General features: G+C 44.9%; 1 pseudogene; it reads right to left on the bottom strand.

Annotated features, from left to right (window-relative positions):
- LOC101647745 overlaps positions 1-9,848 on the bottom strand; it is a 65,774-nt pseudogene extending 55,926 nt beyond the window's left edge.
- Between the last annotated feature and the right edge of the window lie 282 nt (positions 9,849-10,130).

The raw sequence follows: 10,130 nt of genomic DNA on the forward strand, positions 1-10,130 counted from the left end.
CTCACTCTCTCACTCTCTCACTCACTCTCTCACTCACTCTCTCATTCACTCACTCTCTCACTCACTCACTCTCTCACTCTCTCACTCACTCACTCTCTCTCATTCACTCACTCTCTCACTCACTCACTCTCTCACTCTCTCACTCAGTCAGCCTGGTGAAACGAGCACCTCGATGTTTGTGACTCCATCTTTCACTCCGTGTTGTATAAGTCATTACTACCCTTAAAATGTATGAACCGACCCTAATTTACATGGAGATTGTACCCTTTGATCCTACATCACAGTCTGTTTTTTCACCATGTCAAAAGTTTCAAAGCCTTGTCTTGAGTAGTAGCCAAACTCAAAACTGAAATCTATCTTAACTTCACAACGTCGTAAATCTTTTCCATCTTACTTTCAAATTGAGCAGCGTTACCTGAATTAATGGACAGTACCCATTCCATAACCATGTTCAATCATGGTGAGAGCTAGGTCAGCACTGTGAGTACAGTTCTGCAGCCTGAGACGAACGCTCTACAGAAATAGCAGAAGGAGTACTTCTAGAAAGGAGTGTTTCCCTACAAAATAATCCCTTTGGGAAGCCGTATACTTAGTCCAATAATGATGTTATTTCTCAAAACATTTTTGAAGCCTTTCCTTTGGCCTTCAGAGAGAGTGTACTGGTTGCAAAGATAAACAAGTTTTATTTCTTTATAGCCTAGTAGGTACAAGTCTCAGGCTGCAAAATCAGCTGTGCAAAAAAAACCCACCACACATGTGGTTTGATTTTCTCTAACTTGATTTAAATCGTATTCAACTCATGCTAACGTCAGTCAGTCATTTATTTGAGAGGAAAGAAAAAATTATTCAGGCAGTTCAGATTTCCCCCCACATTCTTTTCTCCCTGGTCTTACTTCTATGTTCTGGGACTTTAAAGCACACCAGAGTGTCCCTGAAGAGGCAGGATTGGCCTTTGGTCATCAGGCTTTATTCCTGTTGTTAGTCTGGAGATGGCCTTATTCTCCTCTGGGCTCATTCTTGCAAGACTAGTAGGCTGCTTGGGATCCCCCAGGTCTGTCTTCGCTGACCTCTTGAAGTTGAAGGAATGGAGGAAAAGCAAGCATTGGAGGTATTTGATTGTTTTGTGCTTCTATGAGGACCTGGGAATGTTGGCAGCCAGGTACTCTCCCCAAGATTTTAGTTGGGAAATGAGACATAGTCTTCCATTGCTAGATCTCTACCTATTTGTAGAATTCAACATTTCTTTGGGGTAGGAGAAACTGCCCATTTAGATCATCATGCATGGGAACCCTGATGATATAGTGGGTAATGAGTTGGGTTGCTAACCACAAAGCCAACAGTTCGAAACCATCAGCTGATACCCAGGGAGAAAGATGAAGCTGTCTACGCCCATCAAAATCTGGTCTTGGAAACCCACAGAGGCAGTTCTGTCTTGTCCTACAGGGTCACTCTGAATCAGAGTTGACTTGATGGCAGTGAGTTTGTTTCGCTCTTGTTTGTTTGTTTCTTTCCTTTTAAAAGGTCATCATGCATCATTTTTCTGTTGCAAACAGCATTGATTTTATGTTCAAAGTCATCCAGAATTTTGACTTTGGGTCCCCCAAGTCTGAGCTCTCACTCTCGTCTCAGCCATGTATGTCAAGGTTGCATTGTGTCGTCAGGCCATCTCCAGACGAACAACAGGAATAAAGCCTGATGACCAAAGGCCAATCCTGCCTCTTCAGGGACACTCTGGTGTGCTTTAAAGTCCCAGAACATAGAAGTAAGACCAGGGAGAAAAGAATGTGGGGGGAAATCTGAACTGCCTGAATAAATGACTGACTGACGTTAGCATGAGTTAGGAACATGGGCTCTGTAGTCGAACTGGCTGGATTTAGATTCTGTCTTCCCATAGACTAGCTGTAGGATGATCCTTTCTGTGCCTCAGTTTCCTCATCTATACAAAAAAAAAAAAGGTCAGTCTTGCTTCTCTCATTGGTTTGCCGTGGGGATTATTGAGTTAATATTCATTCACAAAAACACCTAGAATGACCCTCACTTATCACATTATCGGTGATTAATTTGACTTGAAAAATAAATACACAAATCTTCAAAGTAGACTCTTAATCCTTTCCCCCCCTTTTGGTGCCTAATGCTGTCTGAATAGGATGAAGGAGAAAGGTGAGAGGGGAATTTGGAGAGAGATGAATAGACTAATACCTCAAACTATTATCCAGCTACAATCATCCCAAAGTCCTTTCTATCTTTCTTTACAGCTGTTTATTTTCCCCTTAATTTGCTCCACTTCCTCCTGTGCTCAGCTGAATTCAGCTGACTTTGGCCAGGAGTGGGAACAAGTGAAGGGAACTTATGAGGCCAGACGAAAATTGGGAGTTGGAAGTCATCTCATGATGCTGTTTTCTGGGTATGAGCTGGCAGATTCTGATCCCTTAAAGCCGTATATGAGTTTATAGCAAAGGGCACTATGTAGGGCTATTTCTATCCCCTAAATGAGAAATGTTTATTGAATAAATATGTTAATTGCTAATATTTGAATCACATTTTTACTCCAAGATTTATTTTCTGCAGAGCTGTAATATATGATGGAATTATGTAAATAGACATTTATTATTAGCAATTACAAAATTGCTTACATTAAAAGTTTCGAGTTTGTGAGATGCTATTTGTCAAAAAAACCTCTGTATCATGTATTTTGCCTACTTCTGTGATTTATAAGGAGGACTGAAATTCAGAATCTTCTGTGGCCTCATCCTCTTTTTAACAGTTTGTCTTCTTGTGGTCTTTCGAATGTCACTTAATCTTTTTTGGACTCAGATTCTCCATCAGTGAAATGAAACCATCAATAATCTCTCCCTCCTACAGAATTGTTATGAAGATTACTCAATTAATGTTTATAAAAGTTCTTTAACCATGGAAAGAGCCATCACTGTCGTCTATTAGAATGGGCACTGCCCACCTTTTCATTTTATAGAACAGCTAGTCTTTAAAACATTCCCCAAATGAGCTTTTCAGATCAACAAATCTAATATTTGTGCACGCTACACAGATATAGTTTCATTTTGACCTATTTGAGAGTCCAGGGCATTCTGCTATATAATTATGGCTATTCTTTTGAAGAAGTGTGTTGGTGGGGTTATGTAAATACATCATCTAGCCAAAGCTTTCTGATGGTCCTGCAATGAATGCCTCGTTGTAAAGAAAACAGAAAGTTTCTTTCACAACTTTCTCTCACCAGTGGACCAATAGCTAACATCATGAGGAATGGAGAGAAGAGGGAGGTTGTCTAGGATTTCATTTTATTTGTTTCCATAAGCAATGCTCATGGAGGCAACGGTGAAGAAATCAAACAATGTATTGCACTGGGAAATTATGGTCCACAAGGCCTCTTGAGAGAGTTGAAGAGCAACGATGTTATACTGGGGACTAAGATGGGCCTGATCCAAGTCATGGTCCTTTCAATCTCCTGATATTCTAAGGACAAGAATGCTCCTTACAAGTGAGGATGGGAGACTTGGTCTCGCGTTTCTTGGGCATATTATCAGAAGAGACCAGTCCCATGGAAAGGACACCAGGCTTGATAAAGTAGAAGGTCAGTGAAAAAGAGAAAGGTCCTCTGAAGTGCAGGGTGACACAGTGGCAGTGACCACAGGCCCAAGCCTAACAGCAATTTTGAGGCTGGTGTGGGACCATGCGGGGTTTTGTGTATATGGCCACCATGAGTCAGCATCTACGGGACAGAATCTAACACACCACAGTGGATGTTATCAATGGTAACGATTCATCTTTCATGTGTGGATATAAGGAGTCAGATTTTACCAGAAACTAAGAGGGAAGTGCTGATATAAATTCTTGTTTGTTTCTTTAGAACAAGGAGAAGTAGGAATCAGCTGTGACCAGTCAGTCGTAGGCTTTCTGCTCAGGCGGTGTTGTGCCCGGAATGGGAGACACCAGCCATTTTGATCTGTGGGGTCTGTCTGACCCTGAGTGTTCTTGCTTTTAATTTAACATTAAAACAAAACTAGTGTAGTTAACTACTCAAGAGTTTCTACATGCATAAATCAGTGACATTGATTAAATTCTTAATGTTGTTCAAACACCCTCACCATCTCTTTCCAGATGATTCCACCACCATTAGCACAAACTCAATGCCTCCTAGACAAGTATCCCCTCTTTCCTCCTCTCTTCATCCCTGATAACCACCAGTAGTCTTCGGTTGCTGTTCATTTGCTTATTTGATATCAGTGAGATCAAGCAGTATTTATTCTTTTGTACTTGCCTTATTTCATTAAACCCACTGCTTTCTAGGTTCGTCTGTGTGACGACAAGTATTAGACCTTAATTTCTCCGTATGGATGATAAGTATTCCTTTATACATAAATATGACATGTTGTCTATCAGCTACCTGGTGTTGGGCAGTTGGGGCAATTTCCACCTTTTGGCTCTTGTGAAGCATTGGCTGTGTTGTGAAACATGGATCTGTAAAGCTGATCGAGTATTGTAGGTTGAGAAGGGAAAAATAAAATAACCTACTTGTTAAGGCTTTAACTTAGGAAAAATAGTGTAGATGATTATATTTGTGCTCAACCAGGAGTCTTTGTAAATAATAATAATATGGATGAAACCTTCTAAAATGAATTTTACACTCTGATGATCAAGTTCCATTGAAAGATGCTGCTAGATTTCATTGAGCAGTGTGCAAGGGTATCAATTTTCTAATCCCGCGGAGCCATTTGAATATCCAGAGGGAGATTGAAATGACAAATAGGCCCAATATTCCCTCTAATTCCAGTATTTACTTCTTGTCTAGCCTGCTCCATCATTGCGTGCCATGTCGTTTGTACCCTCCACCGATCATATCACATTAAATCAGGGCTGCGGTGTGGGCGGATCATGTTTCCCAAGTGATAAACGTCATTGCAATTGCCCAGTGTTCACTGGAAGGAAATAGTTCAATTAAAAAGTCAGATAAGATCAGCAAGTAACCACAATATCTTGGGTCTAGAAACACAAACATTTGAATTAAAAAAGTGGGGGGACTCAGCACCCATTTATGGTTAAGCACCTTTTCTGGACAAGTGAGATACACATGGATTTTATGAATGAATAATTGCAGGATTGAAAAACTTCCACTGCTCTGCACACTCTGGTTGGGTTTGCTTGTTGAAATGGAGGGTGAAGGAACAGGAGACTCAACAGCTTAGAAGACAGGTGCAGAGAGGGACCAGGTGACCAGGAGAGTAAGAATTACTCTCCTCTTAGGAGCATCCTGGCTGTACTTGTTCCAATACAGATGTGTTTGTTATTTTGGCAGTGCATGACGCTTTCCATAGTCTTTGCATCAATTTTTGGTTTGGTTTTGTATTCCTTCTTTCACATGGATATGCCACAATTGAAAATGCCCTGGCTGGAATCGGGCACACCTTAGTCCTCAAAGTAACCTGCTTGTCTTCACCACTTTAACGAGGTTTTGTGCAGCATGTGTACCCATTGCAATGTGCCACTTGATGCCCTGACTGCCGCTTCAAGGAATGAGCACTGCTTGTGGATCCAAGAAAGACAACATCCTTTCCCCATTTACCGTGATGTAACCTCATGGTCCAGTTGTGACGATGCTGGTCTTATTTATCTCGGACTATAATGCATACTGAGGGCTGCAATCCTTGATCTTCATCAGCAAGTACTTTAGGTCTTCCTCACTTTCAGCAAACAAGGTTGTGTCATCCGCCTAGCGAATGTTTAGCGAATTAAAGTGTACTCCATTCTCAGAGTAATTTTTGAAGCGTGACCTTTGAAGTTCTGATTCCAGTGGTGCTTAAAACTTCAGACATCAGGACCTTAAATTTTATAAGACCCATGCCCAAACATTTCAAACTCGAAAATGACTTGAGTTTAGTTTTGTTCCACTGTTCTACCACAAAATGAGATTTTTTGTGAAACGAGGGAGACATTGTTTTCCAGTTTGGGCAGAACTTTCAACAAAAGGACCTCCTTCCTGTATCACAGTGTCGACACCCATGTCCGCTATACCTGCATCTCCACAGCCACTGACATCCGCCGGGACAATTCTGAAGAACAGGCTAGCCCTCCCCTGCGACATGGTTTCTATCAACTTTGATTTCCGTTTTAGAGATTAGCCTACTCTTCTTACCTGAAGTTTGAAAAACATAAAATAAACAGTAAACCACAGCCCCTGAAATGAATTGCCTGACAGTGATTGTTGCTGCTTTTCTGAACTATATGTCTGGAGGGGGAAGAAGGAGTTGGGGCGGGGGGCTGGTTCTCCTCAAAACTCAATTAGAAAGGAAAGTCTCTGAGTTGGCTCAGAATTCTGTAAGCTCAGCGTCCTCCAGGCCAGACCGAAACATGAGGCTTCAAATGTTTCTTGAGCTGGCTCAGGTCTTGCAGTCAAATAAATCTCTCAGAAGCGGAATAATTAGGAGCAAGTACTTTGAGAGCACATCCACATCTTTTATCACTTAGGGTAACCGGCCCTTTACAGAGTCATCCCTGTTTGTCTCCCTCACATGTATCTGACATTCATTAGGACACGAAAGCTGAAAATGTGTTCCTGAATGAAGAGTGGTTCACAGCTCAGAAAAGGAGATGGGCTCTCACAGAAATATGCTGATTGTTTAGTTGTAAAATAACTAGGCAAGGGAACAGGGACATACACTGTTCAGTCCAGCTCATGGCGAGTAGCTGCCAGCTCACCAAAAGAGATCACATACTTGGGCCCAGCAAAGGAACAGACCACAGCCGGGGACTGGAGGGGTCCTGTGGAGGGCATGTGGTGGAAACCTCCCCAGCTCCATCTCTGTGGAGCTTGGCGGCCCGGTCTGCCAGGCTTCTGCAGGATCAAGAGGGTGCATTCCGTTCCAGCCAAACCCCTCCACGCGCCTTGGAGCCAGCCTGCTTCTGATCAAGGCGCTTAACACCCCTCCTTGTTGAACTGCCCGGCCCTCCCTGGATTCTCTTGGCTTAGCACCTCTCTGGCCCCTCCCCGCTGGACCACTCCTGGGACAGCCTGTGCTATGCATGAACTAACAAGGTTAGCCGGACAAGCTTGACTAGCCCTATGATGGGAGCACCTTCAAGCCACATAACAGGAGCGAAACCCGAGGCAGACTGGCCACCACTGGAGGAGAATCGATTCCTCTCAGCACTTCCAGTTCCGCCCTGGTTCTCAGAGAGGTCTCGAACCAGCCTTTTGCTCCTTGTGAAGGTAGAGGTATAGACCCAAACCAGCGGCCATTGAGTCCACCCTGACTCATGGCCACCCGATGGGTGTCCAAGTAAAACTGCGCTCCACTAGGTTTTAGTGGCTGGTTTGTTTGTTTGTTTGTTTGTTTGTTTGTTTCTTTGGGATGCCTCCAACCTTTGGGCGTGCTTTGGCGTGTGTGAACCAGAAGAATTCAGAGATACGGCCTATAACGACCAACAAGCTTCCTACCGTCGAGGCCAATCTGATTCATCTCTCGCTCACTGCCATCAGTCGATGCCGACTCACAGTGACCCTGCAGCAGAGGGTAGAACTGCCCCAGAGACTGTAATTCTTTTTTTTTTATTGGGGGCTTGCACAACTCATCACAATCCATCCATCCATCCATTTTGTCAAGCACATTTGTACATTTGTTGCCCTCATCATTCCAAAACATTTGCTTTCTACTTGAGCCCTTTGTATCAGCTCCTCATTTCTCCCCTTCTCTCCCCGCTACCCCCTCCCTCATGAACCCTTGATAATTTATAAATTATTATTTTGTCATGTCTTACACGAGACCATAATTCTTTATGAGGGCAGAAAGCCCCATCATTTTCACGCAGAGTGCCTGGTGGTTTCAAACTGATGACCTTTCTGATCATAGTCCAATGCTTAACTGCTCCACCACTAGGGCTCCAAGACTGATTCGTAGTGACCCTACATACTAGATTTCGGAGACTGGACATTTTAATGGGAGCAGATAGCCACAGCTTTCTCCTTTGGAGTGATGGGTGGATTTGAACCAGCTACCTTGAGGTTAGTGGCCCCATGCCTAATCCACAGCGCCATGCAGGCTTCTACCATATAGAATAGCATCCCTGAAACATGGCAAAGGGGAAGAGAGAAGAAAGCGGGGTCTGGATGGGGGTGGGTGCACAGTCATCTTTGAAGTACGGTAGTTTATCTCTACATCTATCTCTGGGCAAATATTTTCAGAAAACCTAAGTTGTTCAGCCCAAAGGAAGCTTGAGGAAGTATAAAGAAGTCGTGGAAACCCCCTGGACACAAAGTGACAGAAGGGTTTGTGGTTGCCTTTGTTGTCAAAATTTTGGCTCCGTCAGTTCCGGCCTCTTGAGAAATTCCAGGAAGAAAGTAGCAGCAGGTGAGGAGAAAATGCACACCACGCCCCCCAACCCCCACCCCCGCCGCCCCCTCCCCCCACACACACAGTTGACAAACCGCTGTGTGCGGGTAGAAAAAGGCAAGCCGGTCGGACTCCGGATGAGCTGGTGCCAGGGCAGTGGGAAGGAAGCCCCAGGTGGGGAGAGGTTGCTGCAATTGTCAGCATGCCTGAGAATGGGAATGGGAAGGGAGAGCTGGTAGGTGTGTGAAAGCAAGTTTGGAAGAACCAGCCTCAGGCAAACTGCCTCTGTGAGATTGCTGGAAACCTTGGCTACTCAAGGGCAAGGTGAGGCAGTCAGAGGAGGCACCCAGAGAGCAGCAAGTGACAGATGCTGTCAGAGAAACCCCGAGACGAGGCAAAGACCCTCCAAGCGGAGAGACCTGATCATCTGCAGGAACTGGAAGCCAGAACCAGGTGTCAGATCTGGATCTAGGGAGCGGCCGAGCCTGCCCTGCGGCACGCACACTCACCACAGGCGAACTTGGGTGGTTTCTGGCCACAGGAAGTGCTTGACCCTGAGGTGGCTTTTGCCCCTGCCAGCAAACCACATATACTAGATAAGATGAATAATTTTTTATAGCGCTGCCACGCAAATAAATGATACATCATTCCCAGTCACCTCTCACCTGGACTGATGCACCAAGTTTCTTATCTTGGCTTCCTGCGTTTGGTTTTCCTTCCAGACAATCCATTCCTCCGGCACCTGCCAAAGCTGGTCTCTTACACCGCAAACATGCCCACGTTTCTTTTCAGCCTAAATCCTCGCAGTCACCTGTTGTTCAGGCAGGCCTTCGCAAAGCATTTGCGTAAACAGCCCTTCTACAGAGCACTAGTGCTGTGTGGTCTTCGGCCAAAAGAGGCTAGTTGTCAAATAAATTGAGAACTCTGCAGGTTTCCGATAGGGAAAAGCATTTTAAAGGCTCTGAAAAGGTCTGCACCAATTAGTTGGATATTGATTAATCCTATACTTTCCAAACTTTTTTTTTTCTTTCAAACAAACAGCACAAGAAGACACTTGCGCCATGCAGGTGGCAGCCCAAGGCTCACACCAGTCCCTCGCCCTCACAGGGAGAACTTTACTTTGTGGGAGCCTGGGTGCCTTTGGGAGCTGGAGCCTGGGCGCCTTTGGGAGCTGGAGCCTGGGCGCCTTTGGGAGCGTTTGCTGGAGTCGAGGCCTTGGCTGGAGCATCAGCCTTGCTTTGTGCCATGGCCTTGGGCCCACAGAGCCTCAGACCTACGTGCCCGAGCCCGCTTGCCAAGCTTGGGGTGGGCGATGTAGGCCAGTTGGCTGAGCTTGTAGTTGATGCCCATTGGGATCGTGGCCTTGACCTCTGTGGGCTTCACAAGATCCTTCATAGCCTCGGCATGAACATCCATGGCCTTGGTGTTGTTGGCCTGCGTTTTCTTCAGGTCCTTCTTGTTGTGCTTCTTGGCGAAGTGCATGTTCCTCAGGAACTTGAGGTCCATCCCCTTAAGAGATTCATATTGTTGTGATCGGGGTTTTTTTTAATGCCGTTTCTGGGATTGGTTGTGTGTGACGTGGTTCTTGGACTTGGCCATGTCTGCACGGGCACCTGCAGCTCCCGGAGTGCCAGGGACCTAAAGAGAGAGCCCAAACATTTTAACCATAGGGTACTCTCTCTCTCTCTTCCCTCCCTCTCTAGTATTCTCTCTCTTTGTTTTTCTTCTACAAATATTTTAACCCTGGCGGTAAATGTGTTGAGAGCCCCTGATCTATAGGGGAAAGGT

The sequence above is a fragment of the Echinops telfairi genome, unplaced genomic scaffold (genome assembly GCF_000313985.2).
Source record: "Echinops telfairi isolate 266 unplaced genomic scaffold, ASM31398v2 ScPeMD7_25;HRSCAF=90, whole genome shotgun sequence".
Lineage (NCBI taxonomy): Eukaryota > Metazoa > Chordata > Mammalia > Afrosoricida > Tenrecidae > Echinops > Echinops telfairi.